We start from the raw sequence: 25,846 nt of genomic DNA on the forward strand, positions 1-25,846 counted from the left end.
TTCCTCATTCAAGGAACCCAAACTCGTAATGAGGCCCATAGAAACCTTATGACACTTGCTTAGAATTTGTCCAGCTTTGGCAGATTGTAGGAATCGGCACTTTAGTTGATTTTTATCTCAGTACGGAACACTCAGTGTAGAGGATTGTGGGCAATTGTGTGTAGTGGTTCTTATATTGGTCTTGTTTTAGCTACAGTCAGATTTTCAAATGGCTTGTCTTTGTAAATACTATGTTAAACTGCTTTTTTGTTATTTTGATGGAAATTGTCCTTTTTTTTCTTCTGTTTTTCTTGACTTATCCTTTTTTGTATTTTATACTTGGTATTGCATTTTTATATGATGTTTTATACAATGAAATTGTGTGTCTGTTCTTTAGGTTTTATACAAAAGGTTTGTTTCAAGCCAAACGCTTAAACTTAAATACAAAATAAAATGTAAAAAAAGATTCATAATATAGCATAACCTGGTCTCTCTTTCCGTTGTGCGTTTTCTCTCTTCCTGCTATGGCTGTTCATCTTCTTGGGAAGTGTGGGGTGAGCAGCATCCCACGTCCAGTATACAGGCTGCCAGCATGTGCCCTGCAGTTCTCTTTAGCTGCTCTTTCATGGCCCTTTTATGGGTTGTGCCCCTTAAAATTGTTTGGTGGTATGCATCCTTGTTCCTGAAAAAGAGGAAGTGCGTGCTTTTTGAAGGGTGAAACACAGCAGTTTGCCTCCATGAAATCGTGATAATGGGTTGTTTTTTGTGCATATTTATGTGTTATCTTTTATTACAGGGCTGGGGCAGACAAAGTGTAAAATGGGGAATGCTAATTGCCACTTTTCCTGACAAGTCACAGCTCACTGGGAAGGGGCCATAAGCATTCCAAAGCTCCTCATTCTCTGTATATTCCACAGTAAATGCCTAGACCAAATAAGTCAAATTTTGTTCTAGCTACTCTACAGTGTGTCAATGTTCATATGAAAGTAGTGAGGTAATTATGCATACACACTTGCAGCTTTAATTTAGAAATTGCTTGCATGAACAAATTCTATGAGTGAAGACAGGTGGGGCAATACACAACAATGGCCCACATTAGGACTCCGGTGGAAAACCATCGGAGTCCGCCATGGCGGAATGGGGAATTACCACCCCATTCCAAGGTTGGCGGGGCGGTAATTCTCCATGCCACCATGGCCCTTCCCCATTCCCATTTTTGCCCCATAGGGCATAATGGGAATGGGGAAGGCGGTAAGTACAGTACCGCAAATTGCGGTACCGTACTTACCTCGAGAGTCTCTTTGCGGGCCCCTACTTTAACGGCTGGTCCAGACCAGCCATTAAGGTCGGGTCCCGCAAAGGGACCTTGTAGTAAGGCGTTAAGGGTTTAACGGCGCCGACACCTTTTACGGCGTCGTTAAACCCTTAACGCCAGGGTCCTAATGAGGGCCAATGTCTCGTTGTCTTGTGCAGGTTAGAAAATTTCAAGCATCAGAGTGCTGTAATTGTTTTACGCAATCCTTGATTTCGGGAATAAGGGGTGTGTAAAATGAATGTTGAAAACAAGGAAAGGAGGTGTTTTAAAAAACTCAAGACGAGCATGGGTACAACTTTAGACTGAGAGTGCCACGGCCAGGGGTTGTGCCCTCACCCTCATGGGTCCCTGTGCCAGGTGTGGTCTTTTTGTCTCTCTATGATAGTGTTTTTCAGCACAAAGAGGCTGGGAAGGGGGAGAAGATGTGGGGAAATTCCCCCTGTACAACATTTGGGGTTGATATTATAGAGCAGGTGGTCTCCCCTGGGCCACATGATCACTTTCTCCCGACGTCAGTAACTCATACACTGGATTTTGTCACAGAATTGCACTTTCTGTTTGCATAATATGTGTAAGCTACCCAGCTTTGGTTTCACTTTGGGTGCCCTATTCATGTTTGGACAAAGCTATTCCTCTCTTTTAGAGGTGTCAGTAGTTGCTTTCTCTCTACCATAGGCGGGTGTAGGCGGCATTTCAATACACCAAAAGATGCAGGACTTTGCCAGGAGTGGCACATGCATATGTAATTCCCAGGCACATTGTGGGTAGTATTTGAATAATTCAATGCATTATCTGAATTAATTTGTCAGAATACAGATATTGAAGTGGTCAATCGTGAGTGTTGTTGTTGTGATGGATGTGTGTGAATTAGAATGCTCTGCAAATATAATGGGAGTTTACCGAAATAGAATGTCTCTTCTGTACTGAATCAGACAGAGATTGCAACCTGTGCATGGCACCCACCTTGTCATGGGTGTCAGTTGCACAACCCGGTTCCTGGAGTTGGCCAGGCTCCACCCGAACTAGCATCAATGAACACAAGTATCCAATACGATGCTCTTCAGGTGGACATATGATAACCCAGACTGCTACTCGACCCCCCCACAAACCTACACATCTCTGACAATACTCCTCTCTACTCCACCTGTATCCGCCGCTACTAGTTCTAAACTGCACATTCGATGTCAATGGAATTCCAGTACCGGTACCTGCACTCAGCTCGGTCAAATCACCTTATTCCTTCAATTCCATGGTATCCCCTCTAGTGCTATCCAAGCTTGGGACTTACACGCAGTTCTTCAAAATGACCTAGGTTTGACCCTGCTGCAACCCCTTGCTTTTCCATCTGTGGGATCCAACCCACACCGCTGCCACCACAGCTCAATCCTGGTTCGAAGGACCTTCCACGACTTGGCACATAGTGCTCCTCTGTCAATGCACCTGAATATTGATTTACGGTACTCCCTGCAATTACAGTACCTCACCTCCCAACCAGCTCTGCTGATGCACCTCAATCCTGACACACACCAGCGCTTTTTATTCCAGTTATGTACCTTAACACAAATCTAATGATGCAACTTGTTAATGGTACATGTGACTCCCTGCCATTCAAGTAGATGGGTCAGCATACAGCTCTGCCAAGGAACTTCCATACTGACCCAGAACACTCCCCCTGCCCCTTCCTCTCCCCGTGTTCCAGTACTGGACCGGCACATAGGTCTCATAATGCACCGCATTTCTGACACACATGCCTCCCACCCCAAATGCTGGCAGGATACACCTTAATCCTGACCCACAGCATTGCTATTCCAGTGTTGGGACCCTGTTACAGAAAGCCATCTGGTGAGGGCAGGAAAGCTTTGTTGATTTTTAATGCCAATGGGATGCAGGTAATTCTGCTTCTGAAAGCGAGCTCTGCTAATCAGTCTCTCTTTCTTACATACATGCTTCATGCCAAAAAGTGTAGTTTACCCATGCATCTTGCTGTGGCTGTTTACTGACATTCCCCTGCAGCTGCCCTGCAATGGCAAAAAGGTAGGTTCAAAGGTCACATGTACATTCCTGAACACAGCTGCTGAAACCCAAACTTCCAACAGGCGTGTTAACCATAAGCAGCTCTGACTCAAAATGTTTTAATCGTGTACCACAGACAGCCTGGTTGCAGTTGATTAATACATAAATATAAGCCATGTCTGGTTTCCATAAGGTGGCTAGTAAGATGACACAAATATGCAGCCACAAGAAATGAATGTCATTCTAGTATCAGCTTAGCACAGTGACTCGTTCATGACAAGGCCCGTTGTGTATTTCCCACCCAGAAAACCCTTTCTTTCATCCGTCTGAGAATGCTTGTCACCCTCTATTGAACACAGAAACTATCTTTAATGAGTTAACTAGGAACCAGTGCTTCAAAAGCAGCCTTGTAATTTCAATCACCATCTCTCACAAGGTGCTGATCATTGGAGTCCTTTTGATGTGGGCAGAAAGAGGGGATGGTGTTGAGTAGCCCAGGACAAATCTTCAGTCTACAGAGGGGTCCTGCCATCTTGTATTCTGCTAGGGCTCTCCAACTTTCTGGTCTCTTCCCCATTTCCTGCAGACAAAGCACTCTGGTTATGAAATAGCCAGGCAAAGGACACATGTTACAGCAGCCTGTACTCTTTACAGAAGCATTAAAGGAAACCAATGGGACTTTTGCCTTTGTAGGTGGGGGAGGCCCTCCCCTTAGTGGATTCATCTTTGGAAAATGCTTGGAAAAGGATCTATTGGAGCCTTATTGGGAGTAATGTCTACTCCAATGTATACTGCCAGAGAGGTAAATACCATTAGCTCCAAGGTAGAAGGAAGCTCTTCTTCTTAACCATCACCAGGGCCTATGTGTGATGATCAGCTGACTGTTAAAAGCATACTGCATCTGAGACACTGGTACCCTGCTTATGGGTAATTCTGCCTCTGAAAGAGCTCCCTGACTCAGCGCTGAAAGCACCCAAACTACTGATTTGACTTCAAAAGCCTACAAAAGCAAGAAACTAAACCTTCCTGTTTGGGGAGTGCAGAAGAACGGATCCACATTCCCATGCAACGCTGGACTGGGTCTCTCAGCATCCAAAGAAACAAGGGCACGACCCTTGGCTCTCTCTGGATCTCCAAAGAGCCTCAACACCATCTTGGGCACCTGCAATACCATCAAAGTTACTGCAAGGGAACCACCAGAGACAGCATTGACCTCTACCTTCAAGTGCTACTGTCTCTTAGAGTTTTGCCCAATGCCGATGACAAGCTCTGCTGTCTCCATATCTGAGATGTGCTTAGTGTTCTAGCGCCCCCAACGTGGCGTGCCTGCCTGCTCATCAGCTTTCCCAAGCCGTCGCCACTGCATTACCTTGAAGACATGTTGAGCCAGTCGAGCCTGCTGCTCCACTCAAAGCAAGTCTCTGCTTCCCCACACCTAATGCTGTTGAGGCTTCCAGCGCCCCTCTGACCCAACATCACCTGCTGTTTCCCAGACTTTTTGGCCTGAAAGCCATGTGTTCATGCTGGTAGAGAGTCTCCCACAACACCCTTTGTTTTGTATATTAAATAACTTTGGGTCTCACCCTAAATTACCAGGGGAATCCAGACGTGGACCCATTGCTCACTGTTCTCAGAGAGGCACAGCTCCACCTCACTAATGATGCCCAACAAGGCTGAAACACGTGTATGGGGTTGCTGTTGGTACTCTTGTTCAGAGAAGAATTGCCTAGCATTTTGGTGCTGGACTGACCCCGGGCAGGACAAAGACTGATATGCAGGGATATTTCTCCTCTGTGAAAGGGACAGTGAGCTAAACACTTGGTTAAGACTCTCCCAAGGGCCATTCACCCAAGAACATGTAAATGGGCTGTGTTTGTGCTGGTAGAGTCTCCCAGAACCCATTTTGTTTTGCATATTCAAAAGTCAGCTTTCTTTGTGTTTCTACTTACATGGGTGGGCCAGTAGTGTTTTTATTAGTAGTGTGGATGTTTGTTAGTTTATATAAAGATCCTGTTTTATAGAACCTTAGTTGGACATTCTTTTATTTTGCTACCAGTGTGCTCTATTTGGTTGTGTTGCATCTGCGCCAGCTCACACCCCTCCTGAGTATAGCCTGCCCTCGGCCCATATTACCAAGAGGTCATATCGGGTGCCTTAGCCACTACTCACTCCTGCACACCTGTTAATTCTACCACAACTCCATACACAGCTTTCATCTGCTTCTTACTTCTGACTTAAGGAACCCCCTGCCTACAATTACTGACCCTGCCTTATAAGTGCCTTTTGTATCTGACTCCAACGTGTTTCCAAGGTAAATTGCATCCATCGCCTTCACGAGTGAACCCTGGATACGTGCGTCGCTTCCATCAGGACGGCCACCCATTAAGGCGGGGAACATCAATAACGAGTTTGAAACAAATTAAAAGCATCATTTGTCAAACTCCTGGCAAACATGTTGCCGAGCAGTCCCCTTCTGGGGGGATCCGACATTCTGTGTGATCCCGGGCGCTGCGCGGCCGCTGCAGGAGGCTGGAAGACGCAGCCATGAAGAATCCGATCGCATAAACATTTCATAATAGAAATCCCGATGTAAACTGTGGCCCCCGACACATCCCAGGCCGGCCTGCAGAGGTGGAGTGCTGTGGATGGCCTCTGGTGCGTACCAGCTGTGCTCGTGTGTTACCTGTGATGAATGGGGCAGTCTACACGAACACACTTGGCTACACCTAGGCATGCACTCTCCCAAAATACTTCTGTCCACGAAAGACACATTCCAGGCCAGCCTTATAAGTGCTTTGGATGCCCTCTGATGCGTACCAGCTGTGCTCATATGTTACCTGTGATGAATGGTGCAGCCTAAAAATGTACGAACACAATAGGCTACACCTAGGCATACACTCTCCCACGATCCTTCTGTCACGAAAGACACATTCCAGGCCAGACTGCAGAGATGGAGTGCTATGGATGGCTTCGGGTGCTTACAGGTGTGCTTATCTGTTGCCTGTGATAAATGGCGAAGTCTACACATGTAAAGACACACTAGGCTACACCCAGGCATGCACTCTGCCAAGATCCTTCTGTCCATGAAAGACACATTCCAGGCCAGTCTGCCGAGATGGAGTGCTATGGATGGCTTCTGGTGCTTACCAGCTGTGCTCATGTGTTACCTGTGATGAATGGGGCAGTCTACACGAACACACTAGGCTACACCTGGGCATGCACTCTCCCAAAATACTTCTGTCCACGAAAGACACATTCCAGGCCAGCCTTATAAGTGCTTTGGATGGCCTCTGATGCGTACCAGCTGTGCTCATATGTTACCTGTGATGAATGGTGCAGCCTAAAAATGTACGAACACAATAGGCTACACCTAGGCATACACTCTCCCACGATCCTTCTGTCACGAAAGACACATTCCAGGCCAGACTGCAGAGATGGAGTGCTATGGATGGCTTCGGGTGCTTACAGGTGTGCTTATCTGTTGCCTGTGATAAATGGCGAAGTCTACACATGTAAAGACACACTAGGCTACACCCAGGCATGCACTCTGCCAAGATCCTTCTGTCCATGAAAGACACATTCCAGGCCAGTCTGCCGAGATGGAGTGCTATGGATGGCTTCTGGTGCTTACCAGCTGTGCTCATGTGTTACCTGTGATGAATGGGGCAGTCTACACGAACACACTAGGCTACACCTGGGCATGCACTCTCCCAACATACTTCTGTCCACGAAAGACACATTCCAGGCCAGCCTTATAAGTGCTTTGGATGGCCTCTGATGCTTACCAGCTGTGCTCATATGTTACCTGTGATGAATGGTGCAGCCTAAAAATGTACGAACACAATAGGCTACACCCAGGCATACACTCTCCCAAGATCCTTCTGTCACGAAAGACACATACCAGGCCAGCCTGCAGAGATGGAGTGCTATGGATGGCTTCGGGTGCTTACAGGTGTGCTTATCTGTTGCCTGTGATAAATGGCGAAGTCTACACATGTAAAGACAGACTAGGCTACACCCAGGCATGCACTCTGCCAAGATCCGTCTGTCCATGAAAGACACATTCCAGGCCAGTCTGCAGAGATGGAGTGCTATGGATGGCTTCTGGTGCTTACCAGCTGTGCTCATGTGTTACCTGCGATGAATGGGGCAGTCTACACATGTACGAACACACTAGGCTACACCTAGGCATGCACTCCCCCAACATACTCCTGTCCATGAAAAACAAATTCCAGGCCAGTCTGCAGAGATGGAGTGCTACGGATGGCTTCTGGTGCTTACCAGCTGTGCGTATCTGTTGCCTGTGATAAATGGCGTAGTAAACGCGTGCACAGACACACTAGGCTACACCTAGGAATGTACTCATTGAAACATTCCAGGCCGGCCTGCTGAGATGGAGTGCTACGAATGATATGATAGGATGTGGCATTTATAATGTGCCTGTACACAAGTGTTTCTAGGCGCGAGGATGGCCTCTGGTGCTTACCAGCTGTGTTGCCTGTGATGAATGGCGCAGTCTACACTTGTACAGACACACTAGGCAACACCTAGGCATGCACTCTTCCAACATCCTTCTGTCCATGAAAGACACACTCCCGGCCAGCCTGTTGAGGTGGAGTGCTATGGACAGCCACTGGTGCTTACCAGCTGTGTGTAGGTGTCTGTGATGAATGGTGCAAGCTACACATGTGAAGACACACTAGGCTACATCTAGGCCTTCACTCTGCCAAGATCCTTCTATCCACGCAATAACTTTTCGTATGCATTTTAGTAAACACAGAAAACTATCTACCTTGTTAGAGATTTGATATAGCAGGGAGCTGGCACAGTGAGTGTGCTATGCAGGGTTCAACACCGGAAACAGAATGCAATGGGGTAAAGGCATGGGAACCTGCAGGGTTCAACACCGGAAACAGAATGCAATGGGTGAACGGTATGGGAACCTAGAAGCAGACCAGGATTTGGCACAGCACTGTAGCACATATTGCATTAATTTATGTTGGTTTGCAATTCACCATATACAAAAGATGTCGCTTGAAATTGTTGTCACCAATTTTGCCGTCCGACCACATCATACACCAGAGATGTATTTATGTGGTTACTGCCCTCTACTTATTATTCCACTTCTTGGTCGGTTATTTCGAGAGTTTAGACCCTGTCACCCAATAGGGCATTGTTAATCGTATGGCAGCAATGGCAACAGCATGTGGTATTTTAAAGTACTGTTTTTTTTTTTAAAAGGCCACTAATTATGACTTGAAATGACATGGGATATCCAGAGCACTGGCTATTTGGTAAGCACTGCATGGGGGAATCAATGCAGATTTACCCCCCATGACGAAATCTCTATGTAACCACCTGAGAGCCACACTCATATTTATGTAGTCTTTTAAAAATAGGCGGGCGTTTGAAATACCCCATGTTTTCACCATTATCAACAGACAGGTAATGAGGACATCAGCAGGGATAGTATTGGAACTACACGTACCGCGGTACTGGAACTCGTGCCCTTAAAGCGAGGGATATCAGAAACATTGCACGCACAGAACACTGTCATTATCGTCTTCACAAAGCTCCAAGGCTACTTTGCTATTTCCACCACTTTATTGTCAGAATGTGCATATCCGCAAGGTATCAATTTCCTATACATTTCAACTGGTGATCATTATTTTGTTGAATCCTAAAATAGTCCCGCTGCAACCACACATATGAAACAATTGAACATTCACATTGCATTTTTTGTAATATTGTCTTGTTTAAATGCCTGCAGTAGCGTGCACATCGGTTGTTAAACAGATATGGTTAAAGGCACCAAAGGGAACTCCTCGGCAAAAGACATGATGTCAATGGAAGATGTCAAAACCTTTAAGGCATTACTCCTTCCATTGACGCCCGGCTCATTTCCATTCACTGGTATGGTGGCATTTCCGCTGTCTCTCTTCGTCTCTGCCATACTAAGGCTCCAGTAATTGCGCCGGCGTGTATTTTCATGCCAGCGCAAATGCTGGAGATCCCTATGCGGTCTGCCAGCTTTATGCACCAGCATAAAGCAGGCAGACCCCATAGGGATCCATTGTAAACGCAACAGGTGGTGTTTACAATTACAATTAATTTCCTTCGTCTCATTGTCCCCCATCACACATCTCGGGATCCTCTCTTGGTCTCATATTCTCCTTGGTCCCCTGTAACGCTTCATTTTCCTCCGTTTACCTCATCTCTTCCCTCTCCCCAACTGTTCTCACAGTTATCTGCTAATTTTGGCATATATCCCTTCAATATGCACTCACTTCTACCTTGGTCTCCCTCCATCCGGCTTGTCTCTTCACCCCTTCACGTAAGCCACCGCGTCGTTGTTTCAGCCCTTTGCTTCTTGCTCTCCGCTCCTCCCTTTGGAAACTTGAGCGCCATTGGAAAAAGACTTGATCCTCTAACCATCCGGAATTACTTTTTTCTGCCCACCCTTCCTACGATTCCTTCTTCTAGCCAAGAAAAAGCCATCTTTCTCTTCACTTACCTTGTCTCTATCTCATCACCCACTCCATCTTTTTAAACTTCTTAATAATATTAATATTCTATCTCCATGTCCGCCAGATCCCACTCACTAATCCTCACTCTCCACTGTTGACCTTGCTGACTACTTTACTAGTAAGGCCTCTAATCTTCGTGCATCCTTTGTTTCTTCATCTCTGTACCCCCTCCCACCCGTACTCCCCCTTCCCTTCTCCCTCCCTTATCTTTTCTGCCTTCTCCCTTCCTACGGATTCTAATACTGCTCACTTTCTTTCACGTACCCTTCCCACAGCTTCCTCCACTGACCTTATCCCATCTACCCATATCCCTTTGGTCTATCCTCAGATCCTTTCTTATCTTACTATACTTATTCACCCCTCTCTTTCTTCCTCCAATTTTCCTGACTCTTTCAAATATGCTACTGTCACCCCCATCCTAAGAAATCCTTTTTTTTTACCCTTCTCTTCCTACTAATTTCCGCCCTATTTCTCTGTTGCCTTTCCTGTCTAAGCTCCTGGAATCAATTGTTTACTCTCAAGTCTCTTCCTAGCTCCACCTCCTCTCTCTTCTTCCGTCACTCAAATCCGGCTTTAGGCCTACTCACTCCACAGAAACTGCCCTCTTGCAGGTTTCTAGTTTCCTTCTGTCAGCACATCACAACAAGCTTTCTTCTACTCTGATTTTACTCGATCTATCAGGGCCTTTTTACACTCTGGGCCACCTCACTCTACTTTCCTCCGTCTCTTCTCTGGCATTTCTGGCTCTCCTCTCGCTTGATTTAAATCTTATCTCTTTGGTCGCTCCTATTGTGTAGCCTGGGCCTGACAGATTTCTCCTCCACTCCCACTTCTATATGGTGTTCCCCAAGGCTCTGTTCTTGGCCCACTCTTGTTTTCACTATACACCATCTCCTTTTCTTCTGTCATCTCGTCTTTCAATCTTTCCTGTCACTTTTACGCAGATGAGTCCCAAATCTTCTTTTCCTTTTCCGAGTGCTCTAACACTCTTCACTCTCAAGTCTCTTCCTGTCTTTCGTCCATCCAATCTTGGATGAGTTCCCATTTCCTTCATCATAGCCCGTCTAAAATGGAAGTCATTTTCTCCCCTCTTTCCTCTGCCTACCCTCCGTCCCCTCCATCCTTTCTTTCTTTTCTCCCCTTTCAACTTTCCTATTCTTCCTCTGCTCGGAATCACTGCGTTTTCTTTGATTCCTCTCTCTCCTTTTCCTCTCACATCTCTCTTACTGTGTGCAACATTCGTTTTCCTCTATTTAATCTTTGCCATGCTCACCCCTTTATCTCTTTCCCTGCTACTAAACTTCTTATTTCTGCCTTCATTTTTCCCCGTATTGACTATTGTTTTTCCCTCTTAAGTGGACTTCCTGCTCGTCTCACCCCTCTTCACTCCATTTATAATTCTGCCATTTGTCTTCTCTTCGGCCTTTCCTCACACACCCCGATCTCTTCCTCACCTCTAGATGCCTCAATTCTACCATTTGAACCTCATCTTCTTTTTCGTTTCCTTTCTATTGTTTTTAAATGTCTCCATGGACTTGCTCTCCCATATCTTGCTTCATTTGTTTCCTTTTACCCCCCCTCGCGCTTCACATTCCCAGTCCACCTCCCGCCTTGCTATCCCCATGCCCCCTTGAGCTCCTTCTCACTCCTTCTCACTTCTTGCTCCATTCCACAGGAATTCTCTCCCTCTTACTGCTTGTTCATATCATATATTCCGTACCTGCTTAAAAGCTCATCTTCTGTCTCCATTGTCTGCTCCTTAACCTGTTGATGTGTACTGCCAACTTCTCACTGTAAAAAGAAATGGTTTGTACTGTCCCCTTTTTTGTGAAAGCGCTTTGGCGAAAGCACAATATAAATTCAAATAAATTAAACAAATCAAAATCAAATAAACGTGAGTATGTCGGGTAGTGTTTATTTTAATTGTGACCATGGCAAGCAGCGCTCACGATGAAAAGTAAACGCTGCCTGGTATTCCAGCGTGCCAGGCAGTATTTACTCACTGTCCAACACAAGGTCATGGCATAGGAATCTTTTAGCAAACAAACATGTATTGACATAGCAGGTCACCTGCATTGTGTGAGTAAATATCCCTACATTTGTAACTTAAAAACTCTGAGATTCTTGCTGTTCACACCACGGTTAATATCTCCTGTAAATGATTTCTCCAGGGTCAAACACTTTAGGTAAGTGTTGAAGCCAGGAGTTGAGGCCTGTCCATAATTAAAAGACTTGACCTCATATTTTCTCATGTCTGGTTGGTAGAAATGTGTTCACTGTTTGGCTTTCAAGAATATTCTGTCCAGAAGTCCACAAAACATAATAAATCCACCTGACAAATATACAAACCCTTTATGAGGAGTCAGGAATGAAACACAATACAAGTGAGTCATGTTTTTCGTGAAAGACTTGTGAGGAATCTAGTGGGATCATCCCCAAAACCCTGACATGAGCCTCCTCTCATGTGGCCAGGGAAAAGCAGCTGCTACCTGATCCTGACCCTGGGGGTGGTCTTATGCGGGAGGATCACATGGGAGGGGACTCGTGATTCCTCTAATGTTCCTAAAGCCTTAATGACTTATTGTGAAACTGGCAATTGTGACCTAAAAACAAACAAGACCATTATGGACTTCAAGTCCCATAATTCCCATAGTATTGAGACGAGGAAGAGGGGCACAGAGTTTATGAAGGGTTATGAGCGGTCTAGTTGTTCGAATAAAAAGCACCTGAGTGGGACCGTTTAAAACTGAAAGGACTTTCAGGTGCGAGAGCAGCAGCAGCAAGAAGCAGAAGCTGATGGTATCGTTGTGACGGTAGCAGCACGCTGTGTAGGAGCTGCGGTAGATGTCGGAGAGACGTGGCATGCAGAGAACGTGCAGCGGGAAACGGTGCTGAAGCAAGCCACGCCATGTGAGAGAGGAGTTCCCAACATCCCGTGAACTTCTCCGCTGTTGAATTTACACCAGAGAGTGAACGGAGTTGCAAGCGCTTCATTGAAGGTCTCCGTGCATGGGGGCAGACCGAACGGAGCAGGCAGAAGCAGAAGAAGCCACAAAAAGACCCACAACAACACCAGCGACTGAGAAGGAGACGCTAAGGCATACCGGTGAGTTGGCCTGAAGCAAGTGGGCTAGCGGTGCTCCGAAGGAGACTGCTAGGTGAGAACGCTTTATTAGAATTCCGAACAAATTAATTGATGCAAACTGGGCGCAACTCTCCTAATGAGGGATTCCAAATAGGGGACCATTGTAACCCTCATTGCCAAAGTGAAAGAAAACTGATAATAAGGCAAACTGTCCTCAACTCTCCGAATGAAGGATTCAAAATAGAGGACAATTGTAACCAACATTACCAAAGCCAGAGAATAGTGATAATTAGAAGTACAGGGCGCAACTCTCCCAGAAAGAGATGCCAATTGGGAAATAATTGCAACTCGCATCACCAGCAGCCAAGAGGTTGCACAACAAGATAACAAAGGCTGCAGGAGAAAAGCCCTCCTTGTATGAGAATCCAAGGGGAAGAGAACTGTAACATGCATTGCCTAAAGCCAAAAGACAAGCAAGAAAACAATGATCCCTTTGTGGAATATCAATTTGGAAAGAGATGTAACACATTTTGTTAACAGTCAAAAGACTATCAAGAGGAGCAGCTGCTGGTTCAATTCTCTTCATTTATGATTCTAGTCTGGAGAGAATGGAACAAGCCTTACCACAGAGTGCACAATGTAGTAGTAGGAGCTTTGTCCTGGAAGGTGAGCAAACCAGGAAGAAGACAATGATTTAAAGTACTGTAGTTGTGGTAAACGGTTGTGGTGGAAAAGAAGTGTTTATTCCATCGCCTTGTCTTGTTGAACTTCAACTGTGGCATTTCAGAAAGTAATTGTTGAACCATTCTAACTAAAGTGTTTATTTTGAAGAAGTATGATGTGATAACAAGTAATTGGCCTTTTGAGAAAAGAACACTTGTATTTGATTCATGGATTTATGTTTGGAGGAAAAGATATTTGTTTTATCAAGCAGGAGGTTGTGGAAAAAGTTAACAATTGCTTTGATTGGTGAACGAGCCTTTGGAAGAGAGATGTTCACGTTGCCAAGTGAAAGGCTATATTGTGGCGTTCATCCCCCGTTCCAGGGGCTCGAACGGGGGATGAAGGCCATTAGCACCTCGGGTTACCAAAGCGGTAACCCAGGGTGATAAACAAAAAGGATTTTCCTTCCTACAACCGGATGCGCGCTGTAGGAAGGAAAATCCTTTCCCAAGATGGCTGACATGGAAAGGGAAGCAGGAGCCCCTCTTCCCTTTCCATGATGGCCGGGGGAAGGTGCGGCTGCAGCAGTGAGGGCCGCAGCAGCAGAAAGAAGGTAAGTGAGGGGTTTGTAAGGAAAAAAACTCTATGGGAGTGGGGACCACGGAAGCACCAGCACCATTAATAACGGTGCCGGTGCTTCCGTCAAAGTCTGCGGACGGGCCGGTACTGATCCACCCGCCAGGTCTGACCCTGGTGGGTGGAACGGCACCCATCCGTAGACTCGTAGTTTGCGGGCCCAGAAACTACGCTGCAGGAAAACTTACCGGCACCATTGTAATGAGGGCCTAGGTCATTTTTCTTTAGCCTTAGTTTGTTAGACATCCTTGTTAGTTTAGGGAAAGATAGGCATTTGTCTCACCCTTTTTTATTTAATAAAATGGCAACTTGTGAGAAAACTATAGCTTTGTGTCCGCCTCGCATTTCTGACCACTCACAGACTTTTATTGAAATAAAACGGGTTGGGAAAATGCCTCTCTGACACTGCTCTAAAAGGATTCTTCCTACCTATATCAAAAACTAAGGCTCTGTCTGTGTCAGAATGTCCAAAACAAAACTGTCCTGTGCCCAATGTTCTGTTCTGACCCTCACACTCTAACCAACTAAATTCAAAGGTGAAAATGGTAATGTCTTTGGCCTGGGGTGGTTTAGAAAAGTGCTCAAAAAGGAAGAATGAATAGCTCCAACACAAACGTTCTTCAAGGATAAGGATCCTTGCTCCAGAGGGTAGCTCCCTTCCCCTGGATTCCTCTGGACTTATTGACATTTTCACAACAGGCAGTTCCTTGTGCCTTTCTTGTCCAGCAACAACACTGATACACAAAACTGCTTGGTTTTCTACTTTTGTCTCTTTATGGATACCTGTTATACTCGCCTGCCAGATTTTTGCTCCGTCTCTCTTAACACAATCCTGTTTCTAGTCCTGATAAGATCTTCTCAGGACCTTTTTAACTTCTGTACTTTCTTGCAATTACCTGGTATGCTCTCCTGCCAGGGCTTCTTGTAATCACACACTTGTAACTGCCTGGTATACTCACCTGCCAGGGCTTCCTTTAATCACACACTTGTGGCTGCCTGGCACACTCTCCCGCCAGTACTGCTTCTCCTATGGGCTTGGTGCCCTCTTCCAGACTTGGACATTTACTTTGTTTGATAATGCATCTCCTTGATATATTACCCTATCAGGGTTTCCCATATTCTTTACACTGTATGATATGATATGATCTGATATGATATGATAGTCTATTTATATAACTGTATGGCAGGCACGGCTACCGCCATGTTCGCTACCGGCACCGCCTCCCGCGATTGGGCAATAACCGGCCCATTATGAGATGAATGGTCCAGTAATTGCCCATTCGCTGGTGGCGGTTTTGCTAGGGCAGAATGGGGGGGCATGGATGCGCCGGCACCGTTCATAACGGCGCCGGCAGCATTATGAGTTATGCTCGCGGGTGCGGCACAGCCCACCAGGTAAGACCTGGCGGGCTGTCAGGAACTCGCAAGCAGATCTCATAATGCGGCGGGACGGTATGAAAGGTGCCGGTGCCTTACCAGCACCGTTCATACCGTCACCACCAGGGTCGTAATGAGGCCCAATGTGTACTTACTAGTGTTGAAGATTACATGTTTTAGTGGTAGGCATAAGTTGCCCACCTGACAGATATCCAATCACAATCCCACTCCTTATAGAAAGTATACTTAGATGTTCCCCATGAACATACCACAACCCCTTCGTAGGTTTTTATCATTTGCCACATAGGATGACATCACCTGTGACACATTTTTAGTATATAAATGTGTTTTTAATATTAATTTCACTGAGAGCTCGAGTGAACATCCGTTGATGTACGCTGTAACTCGCTGTTTTAGACAATTGATATTAAAACAGAAACCTTTGCCATCTTCCTGAGTAGGTTTGATTATTTGTTGTCAGAGTTATTCTGCATTACCAAGCATTCCATGCAGGTTATCCAAAGGGCCATAAGCTCACTCGTCCCAGTATTTTTGTAGTTATGAGAAAGGAAGTCCATTTTTGACAATTTGCACAATAAATCTGTGTATGCATTCTCAATGGTTTTCAAGGGCAAGTCAGTCCTTGATGATATGTATGTGGAACCTGAGAATGTGTTTTCAGAAGTTTCACAAGGCAGATCAGAGTTTGAAGGTTGGCCTTTGGGTCTTGGGGAAAGGTGTTCAATACCCTACATAGGTGGATGAGCAGACGTATGACAATATGCTATGAGGGTATCATGTATGGGAGGGATATCCTTAAGGGAAGATGGGAAATACCATGTCTCATCGGATGAAGTCATGACATCTCTCCCAAGGTCGTCGCCCCTCCTCCCCCATGTGATCCTCCATCATATAGCCACCTCCAGGGTCAGGATCAGGTAGCGGCTGCCGTACCCTGGCCACATGGAAGGATGTCACCGCCGGAAAAAAAGTGATGATTCCATCGGATTCATCACACCTTATAGAAATATGTTAAGAAGAGAAAGTATAATTACAGCTTTCATTCCCCCATCTTGATTAAAAGAGAACTAGCTGAATGCAAAGTAATGTGTGTCGGTTACCCTGTGCACTATAGTAACAGGAGTACTAGGCATCCTCTGAACACTGCTCATTTGGGCAAGGGAAGGCTGTGACACCGGAGGATTGCACACCCTCCCATGTAAGTGTCCCACCCATGTTGCATAATATGCATTGAACTTCTACACCTCTCTTTGAAGTTGTAGGTGAGCGAGGGACGGGGAGGTCAGGTCAAGGCACACAACCCTCATTGAATACACTACCAGCAAGATAGCTCCGCGAGTTGAATGCTACCTGCGCAACAGGACACAGGCTCAATTTCCTTTAGCGATCCCTCTAGCAGGCCCAAGTGTGATTACTCCTCCCCACAAACCTTTTTGTCAGCCGTGCAGGTGAGGCAGACCCTTGATTAATAGAGAGATGGATAATCTGTGTGTTCATTGGGCACCAGAAGTCTCAGAGTGGCCCCTGAGACCCAGAGGAGTGTGGCCCACCGAGACCGGAAGACACAGAAGGCCCACAGAAGGTCTGCGCTCCCAGCAACTCATAGGCAGTTTATCCCGTTTGTCTTTCAGTTTCCATATGAAATGTTATGCATACACAGTGGGAATTCCCTGCTCTATGCAATTCCATGCATTTGACCAAAGAGATTTGCCGATTTGCAAACAAGATTGTAATATTTAGTGTAGATGGCAACAGACAGTGCTTTAAATGGGATGAGAAATGGAGGGGCGGGCTGAGCTCTAACAAGGGAGTTGGAAGACCAGGCGGGTCTAAAAGAGGGCGGCGGGATAGGTAAGGGCCACCAGCACCAAACAATACAGATTCTTGGTGTGGGGTGGGGGGCTGAAATGCAACCCACACGTTTGGGAAGAAACATATTTCTTTTTACGACTTACGTTGCAACAAGGAAGACATTTTCACTACACAAAATCCAAAACAGTTGGCTTTGTCAGTGTTGTACTATAGTCCATTAAACCATGAGTGAAGCTTTTTTTGGAATTGCGTAAATAGTTAACTGAATCCCTTCTATGGACCCCACATTTTGGCAGCTAAGGCACAGTGAGAGTAAATGATTTGCTCTGGATCACATGCTTTGTTAAGTGTGAAGATGGAATTTGAGCCCAGGCTCCAATTTAGGCACTTCATCAGATATCATCCCAGCTACATTTGGTTCACTTATTTGTTCATTTTTGGTTTCCCAGGGCTAAAATAATATTCAATTTATATAACTGGCTTGAAAAGTAAATGAATCACGTAATACATTCAACCAACAATTACACAGCCACGTTAGTGGCTGTGTAGTTATGGTTAAATTGCTGTTTCCATAGGAAGAGCACTTTTTGGGAGGCCTATAACTCCGCTCCCCCTGGACGAATCCTCACCAAACTTTGCAAAAAAAAGTATATGGGCCACTCTGAATTTCTTTGCAAAGTTTGGTGAGGATTCGTCCAGGGGGGGAAAAGTTAAAGGGGGGTCCCAAAACATCATTTTTTCCCATAGACTGAATGGGGGAAAACTTTGTGCACGGCTACAGGCCAAACCGCTGGACGGATTTCAACCAAATTTGCGGCAGTGGCAGGGGCTTGGTCGCGAAAGCGTGCTTTTGTAAATTTAGTGACAATCCATCCAGTAGTTCCCTTAAAAACTATCAAAAAGTATGGCTCTACAAATTAGTGATATCTATGTCCCCTCCGTGGACACACTTCCCTTTTCGCTCCGTGGAGAAGTTTGCAATTGGCTATTCCGTGGCGTGCTGGCCGCGACCATGTTGCGCTTTCACCGATTGGTTGTGCCACAGCGTGAGGCGCATCTTAATCTTTCGATATGTCCGCCATGTTTACTTTGTTTTCTGTTAAACGCGGACATCACTGCTAATATACCTAAACGAAGAAGACACCAATGCAGTTGTTACACTTATGGAACACTGTTTCGAAATGTGAGCGTTAATGAGACTTGGTAGTAGAAAGTGAAACATTGAAGTATTCTTATTAGCACTGTCGTACGGTACAGTGAAACTTGGTACTCATTGTACAAAATGAACTTACTGCGTCCATTTTACAATACATAAACAACATTACTGCGGTCAGACTGGCGGGAATCTGAGGCAGCCACCTGCTCTATTTCGTACACACAGCAGTTCCGCACATGTACGGGAGTAGCGGTTCTCATGAATAGCCGCTGATATGTTGTTGCAAAATGAGAATGTATTTGCATTCGCAGTGAAGGCCACTTTATTTTCTGTTTGAAATACGAGCTCAGTACGGCTGCATATTTGTCGACAGCCATAAGGGTCAGTTGTTTTTTAACCTTGAGGTCCAGGGAAAGAGCAGAAAGAATGCAGGGAGTAACAGTTAGTAAAACATATCGTTTGATAAGGTTATGCTTCAAAAACATTTGCACCAACCATGAAATATTAGTTACACTACTGCCTGACTGCAGCCAACGCAATGGAGCCGGTCCACATCATGTAAGTGTATTTTTCCCGCCTATATACAGAATTGACATTACATTTTTACTTTGGGGAAAAAAAATATGTTTTCCTAATGAATTACAAGGTTTATGTGCCTTTGAATTTTTTTTCCCCATTATGGATATTGCACATTGTCGCCGTTTGTAGGGGGCCAGTACATTTCCCGAGATTAAATTAATATTTAGTAATAAAAGTATGTGTTACAACTTTGTTTTGTGCAGAGGTTGCGTATTGATATACGTTTTATTTACGCTTTTACCCTCAGATACTTCCTTCCCTATTGTGATTGTCACGGATTACAGTTGTCGAGTGACGGCTTTTTTAACCGTCAAATGCAACTGTTCATTGCCGGTTGTCTATGCATCATATTGCACATTGTCGCCATTTGTAGGCTGCTAGTGCATTTCCCCAAATTAAATTAATATTTAGTAATAAAAGTATGTGTTACAACTTGTGCAGAGGTTGCATATTGATATACGTTTTATTTACGCTTTTCCCCTCAGATACTTCCTTCCCTATTGTGATTGTCATGGATTACAGCTGCCGAGTTACGGCTTCTTTAACCGTCAAATGCAACTGTTGATTACCGGTTGTCTGTGCATCATAATTCAGTGGGATGGCCGTTTCGGACCTCTATGTCCTTACGTTGCTGTCGCAATAAGAAGTAACATTCCATCCTTTCTGGTGGTGTAGATCACAGCGGTTGACATCGTCTTGCACATCAATGTGGGAGGAAAACCACTACTGTGGCGGCAACGCTTACTTTCTGTGTGTGAAAGAAACCAACGTGCCCATTACCATTTTCATTGTCCACCAAAGACAGAGGGCCTCATTACGAGGTTGGAGGAAGCCATGGCGCTATTAGCGCCATGGCTGCCTCCAAACTCGTTCCGACTCCGCCCTGGTGAATGGAGCAATTACGGGTCCATTTCAAGGTTGGCGGGACCAGTAATTCCCCATTCACCAGGGCCCTTCCCCATTCCCATTTGAGCCCCCATAGGGCTCAATGGGAATGGGGGATGCGCTAATAACGGTACCGCAATTTGCGGTAGCGTTATTAGCTCCAGAGTCCCTTTGCGGGTCCCATCCTTAACGACTGGAAAAACCAGGCGTTAAGGGAGGACCCGCAAGGGAACTCGTAGTAGGCCGGTAAGGGATTACCGGCACCGATGCCCTTACCGGCGCCGGTAATCCCTTACCGCCCGCCTCGTAATGAGGCCCAGAAACGTACTACTTGTATGGAAATGTGAATAGGGCAATCATTTTTCACAGTTCATTGTGAAACACAACTACTTTACTAATTGCTTAGGGCGATGATTTCGCTCAGTTTATTGTGAAATAATACAACTGTACTAATTTTTATATGTTAGTGTTTTTTTTACAAATTTACTCTCTGTTTTCACAATGTGGCATGCTACGTTGCAGGTTGTAATGTCTTCTATTGTAGGTGCTACATCACGGCACGTACGTCAATATGGACGCATTTGTTTAAGCTGCCAAGGAACATTATGGAGAAAGGTACTGCATACCACTTGCTTTGGCTACGGGAGGGTCAGGCCCATCTCATATGCTTTAGTGCCGTCAGGCCAATTTCTGTAACCGTCAGACCAATTTCTGTCACCCAGATGCCCTATTAACCAACATTAGTTCAGAGTAATTACTATCTTTTTAAAAGTGGGAAAATGAGGTAAGGTGCACTGAAAGTGTTTGGTGCACAGAAATGTTTGTAAAATAATACATGGTTACACCCTCCCAATAGACATATCTTCACACCTTTCGACCTGTGCCACTTACGAAATTATGTGTCGAAAGGTGAGTGGAAATGGTGTTGCTTCCAGTATTTCTAACGTCATTGCACTTCCCATCACAGAGTTTATTTGAGATTTTATGTAAACGTAAGTAGACTACTCCTTTGCATTTTTTAAGCACATTTTTACAGAAAAAAATTACTACATGTACAACACATGTATGTAAAGGTCATTGACAACACCCAAAAAGGTTTATGTTGTGCATGCGATAGTGTTTTGATATTTAACAAGTGTACTCATGTACATTACAAATCAACGGTACAACTTCCGTCTCTGAGGGATAGCCTCCATGTATGGTTAGTGGCCACAATGTCGGGGATGTGGCTACTGGTTATTACTGGAAGGGACAAAACATTGCATTGAGGTCGCCATGTCACCAGGGACTGCCTTTCTGGTAAAGGTCTTGCTCATAACCATACATTTCTCAAGGAACACAAATGTGGTGCTGCCTTTACGGTCACACAGTTTCATTTTTGCTTTCTGTAGCCTGCAATGGAAAGCGAAGAAGGGTTTCTATCCAACACCCGTCTTCCCTTTCTATGGTGGCCATCTTGAAAAAGGATTTGTTTTCTTCAGCCGGGAACGCCGGAGGCATTCCGGTTGAAGACAAAAAATCCTTTTTCTTGGTAGCACGTGTTACTGGTGTAAAATCTCGATTGCTTATGGCATTCATCCCCCACTCTGTGGGGAGGAATGGGGGTTAATGATCCAGATACGTCGGTATGCACTCTTGCTTATATTGTGTTGCACGCTTGCCTTGTGGAGTTCTGTGCCGGAAATTTCCCAGTTACAAGTTCCTACAAGAATATACAATGTACTTCCCCACTATCACCCAGTTACACATGTCATTGTGAAGTGGGTATGACTTTTCGAACACGCCCCCATGCTGTGCGCCAGCATATGATAATGTGCAATTCTTCGGAAGGTGGGCAGTTACTTCAAATGTCCCTTTACAGTAGTATGCTTATGTGTTACTATTAGTACCCTCATAAATGTAGTACAACATTTTTGTTAAAGTACTGTTATGATGTATTTACACTACTAAAAACCTATGGCATTCAGGTAAAAAAAACTTTGTTAAAGGGACGTTATGGCTATGTTGCCCTCCCAAAAACCTGTAAAATTCACTACAAAAAAAACTTTGTTGAGGGGACGTTATGGTTAAGTTGCCCTACGAAAACCCTGTGCACTTCACTAAAAAAAAATGTTTGCCCTCCCCATTATGGTTCAAATTAAAACCGAAAAACCCCTGAATTCGCCAGTTATGGCAGACTGAGCCCCCATACTTGCCATCACCACTGTGCACTGCTAGCAGTCACACCCAGAACATGAAAGATGTCATCTGAAATGTAACTGATGACATCACTGACGACATCACATGTTTAGTCCCTTTGTTTTCGTTCCCTGCTCTATATATATATGTACATTCAGTAAAAAAACTTTGTTAAAGGGATGTTATACTTCACAGTGAAAGCAAAAAACACTGCACATTCCCCCATTATGGTAAGCTCAGCAACCATAGCTCACAGCATCTACGTGCATTGCTAAGACTAACACCCAGGACATCAAAGATGACATCACAAATATCATTGATATGTGATCGCCTTACACACAACACACGTGACTATGTCAACAAACAGATTAACTCTTCTGTGCAATCTAGTTCAGCACAGTGCCGCACTCCCCACAATGTCACTTTACCACCTTTAGTCTCTTAACTTCACCAGAGCCCTCAGTGCTGTCACTAAGACATACCGGCCAGGCCTCGACCGAGGGGCCTTGCCCGGGCCAGTTCCCTCTTCAGGCTCACCTTCATTGTCTGGAGATGCCTCATCATATCCTTCGGGTAGTTTGTCGGACTCATACCTCGGGGTCTCCTCTCTCTCGTTTTGATGGCTTGAACCGTCCGGCGGCGGCTCCGCATCCGCCGGGGGATGCCTGTCCCCATCAGTCCACATTTGTCGGCGTACCTTCTTGAACCACGACGCGTTCATGGTGATCGACTGGTGCCCTCGTGCTGCTGTCACCATCGTCCCTTCTGTTCGGGTCACTGTCCAGGGTACACAATCATACCGTGTTTCAAGCTTGGTCTTTGTGGAGTTTCGCACCACCAAGACATGGGCCTCATTACGAGTGGAGGTAAGTAACTGTCCTTACCGGCATGGCACAAATACCGTGTCCGTGTAGTAAAGAGCACGCTAATAGAGGGCTATTACGACTTCGCGGGCACAAGCTTTGCGCCATGCTGGTAACGACATTACCGGCATGCCGCTAAAATCCCCAAAATGGCCCTTAGCGGCATCATGTAAAGCGCAGATAACACTACCGGCATGAATCAAGACGCCATTAACCGTCACCACTAATAACGGTCACCGCAAATAAGCGGAACCGGAAGTAGCGTCATCGCACAGGAACGGGAAAGAGCACGGTGGCCATCTTCAAAAACACAATCCATTGCCATCCTCAGCACCCAGGACCTGGAGTATATTGCTGTGTACCCACATCAACCCACAACAGCTATATAATGCCCAAGGCAGTGAAAAAAGGCTCCTCCCACCTGCGCCATGAGCACTTTAATGAAGAAGAGCTCACCATGCTGGCAGAGACCCTGGCTGAGAATGCCGATGTATTTGCTCCCAGCCTCAAGAGGGAGGCAGTCATCCAGAAGAAGGCGATCTGGGCACTAGTTGCACAAACAGTCAGCGCGGTTAGCAACAGCCCACGCCCAGCTAAGGATGTCAGGAAGAGGTGGGATGACCTGCGCCTGCGTGTCAGGAATATCCTGGCCGCAAACAGGAGCAAGGCCATGGTAACTGGCAGAGGATCAAGCTCACTGATAAAGCTGTCCTGGTGGGAGGAGATATGTGCCAGCACGATCGGCATAGAGGCCATCGAAGGTGTGGGTGACATGGAGTGTGGCGTAACCTCATCAGCGGAAAGAGGTGAGTGTCCTAAGAAAACACTGTGATGCAGAGTCTGATGATAGTCCACCAATGTGTTTGTCTAAAGAGGCAAGCCATGCCCCAATACACACACATTCCCAGCCTAGTTGTCGTCCGCATCACAAACACATACAGATGCTTGCAGCAAGGCAATGACATACCTTACACAAACCACACTAAGATGTTAATGGCAAAAGTCACACTGCATGCAGGCTGCAACAGATATGCATGTCACATAGCATATGTCCGACCCAACATGAGTGACCACGACGGATGCCGGCATTACCCACCCATATTTCAAGCAACGTGATCCTCCAAACTCCCCTGCCTATTCCCCTCTATTGTGTAGATGAGCAATTATACAAATGTATGCATGATGCTTCTCAAACCATCACTCATGCCGTCCCTCTCTTTGACCCCCACAGGCTCAGATCCTGACAGCAAGGCCCAGGACTCCCTCACACAGCCCACCACACCCCGGAAGAGGGCCCGGGATGAAGGCAACAGGCCTTCCACCTCCAAAGCCTCACGCAAGCCATGGCATGCACTGAAGAGCAAACTACCCGAGGATGCCACGGCACTGGTGCCGCCAAGGCCCATCACCACTGTACCCACAACTCCAATGACAATGGCACAGGAGACAGTTGAAGGTGCACTCTCTGCAGAGAACATTTCTGTCGGGGAGGCAGCAGCTACCGCACCCCTGACTGATGACAACGTGCAGGGACAGGTGTGTGTGCCCGTGGAGGACGACTACGCCGACCTGCCTGCCACACCAAATCCGGCACCATCCCCCCAGCTCACATCGGTCGACTCTGACCACGGCACCACCCCGGAGCAGTCTGGGGGAGGGGGGGGGAGTACATCCAAGGGAGCATGAGTCCCATAGAGGACCCAATTGAATTTGAGCATGACATGTTAGCACCCTCCACCTCCACTGGTGTACCGGCGGGGGTGTAGCAGGCAGGGCACGCTTCACAGTGGCAGGAGGAGCTAACTGCCCTGGTGAGTCAGTTTGTGACTAGCAATGCCCAAGCAAGGCAGGAGTGGCGTGAGAACACCACCTCCCTGGGGAAGATCATCGCAGATAGCACCAGTAGACTGTGCAAGGAGGTGTCTGCCCTGCGGCAGGTCCTCAGCCGCATAGCAGATGCAATGGAGGCTGAGTGTCCGGCCCCCCAATTGGAGCAGACGGCCACTCCATCTTCCTCGAGCTCCACGCAGACCAGCCCACTATGCAGGTCGGCACGCACATTGCGCTGCCCGGACATGCCGCCACCAGCTGCAGGGAGTGGCAGGATGTAGACTGGCCAGCCTGATGAAGGCAATAGACAATTGTTCGGACACCATATGTGGGGGAGTGGCAGGGGGGTGAGGGTGTGTGGGGGAATTGTGGGGGGAGGGGGATGAGGGTGTGTGGGGGAGTTGTGGGGGAGGGGCAGGGGGTGAGGGTGTGTGGGGAAGTTGTTGGGGAAGGGGGAGGGGGTGAGGGTGTGTGGGGGAGTTGTGGGGAGAGGGGGGTGTGTGTGGTAGAGGGTTAGTGTACTTTCATCTTTATTTGACAGTTAAATACACCTGTTGTATGAGAAAAATATCTTGAGTGGACATTACTCATTGCGCATGTGTCATTTATTCGTATACAGTGCATAGTGTACATGTACTCCCACAGCCAGTGCCCTCTGTCCAACTATCATGTCAGCCTCTGCAGCCATGTGTGTCAGAAATATTTTGCAATCACTGCCTGACGCACAGCACGTCCTTCCTGTGTATTGGCACTGCGATGATGTGCAGCCACATCTTCTTCATCCCCTTCATCATCACCAGGTGGTAGCAGTTCAATGTCAGGGGGCAGGGGCACGTTCCGTCGGATACACATGTTGTGCAGCATGACACATACCATGATGATCTTGGCCACCTTCTCATGCCTGTAGAGGAGTGCCCCACCTGACCG

The sequence above is a fragment of the Ambystoma mexicanum genome, chromosome 8, assembly GCF_040938575.1.
Source record: "Ambystoma mexicanum isolate Mex_15411 chromosome 8, UKY_AmexF1_1, whole genome shotgun sequence".
In the NCBI taxonomy this organism is placed as follows: domain Eukaryota; kingdom Metazoa; phylum Chordata; class Amphibia; order Caudata; family Ambystomatidae; genus Ambystoma; species Ambystoma mexicanum.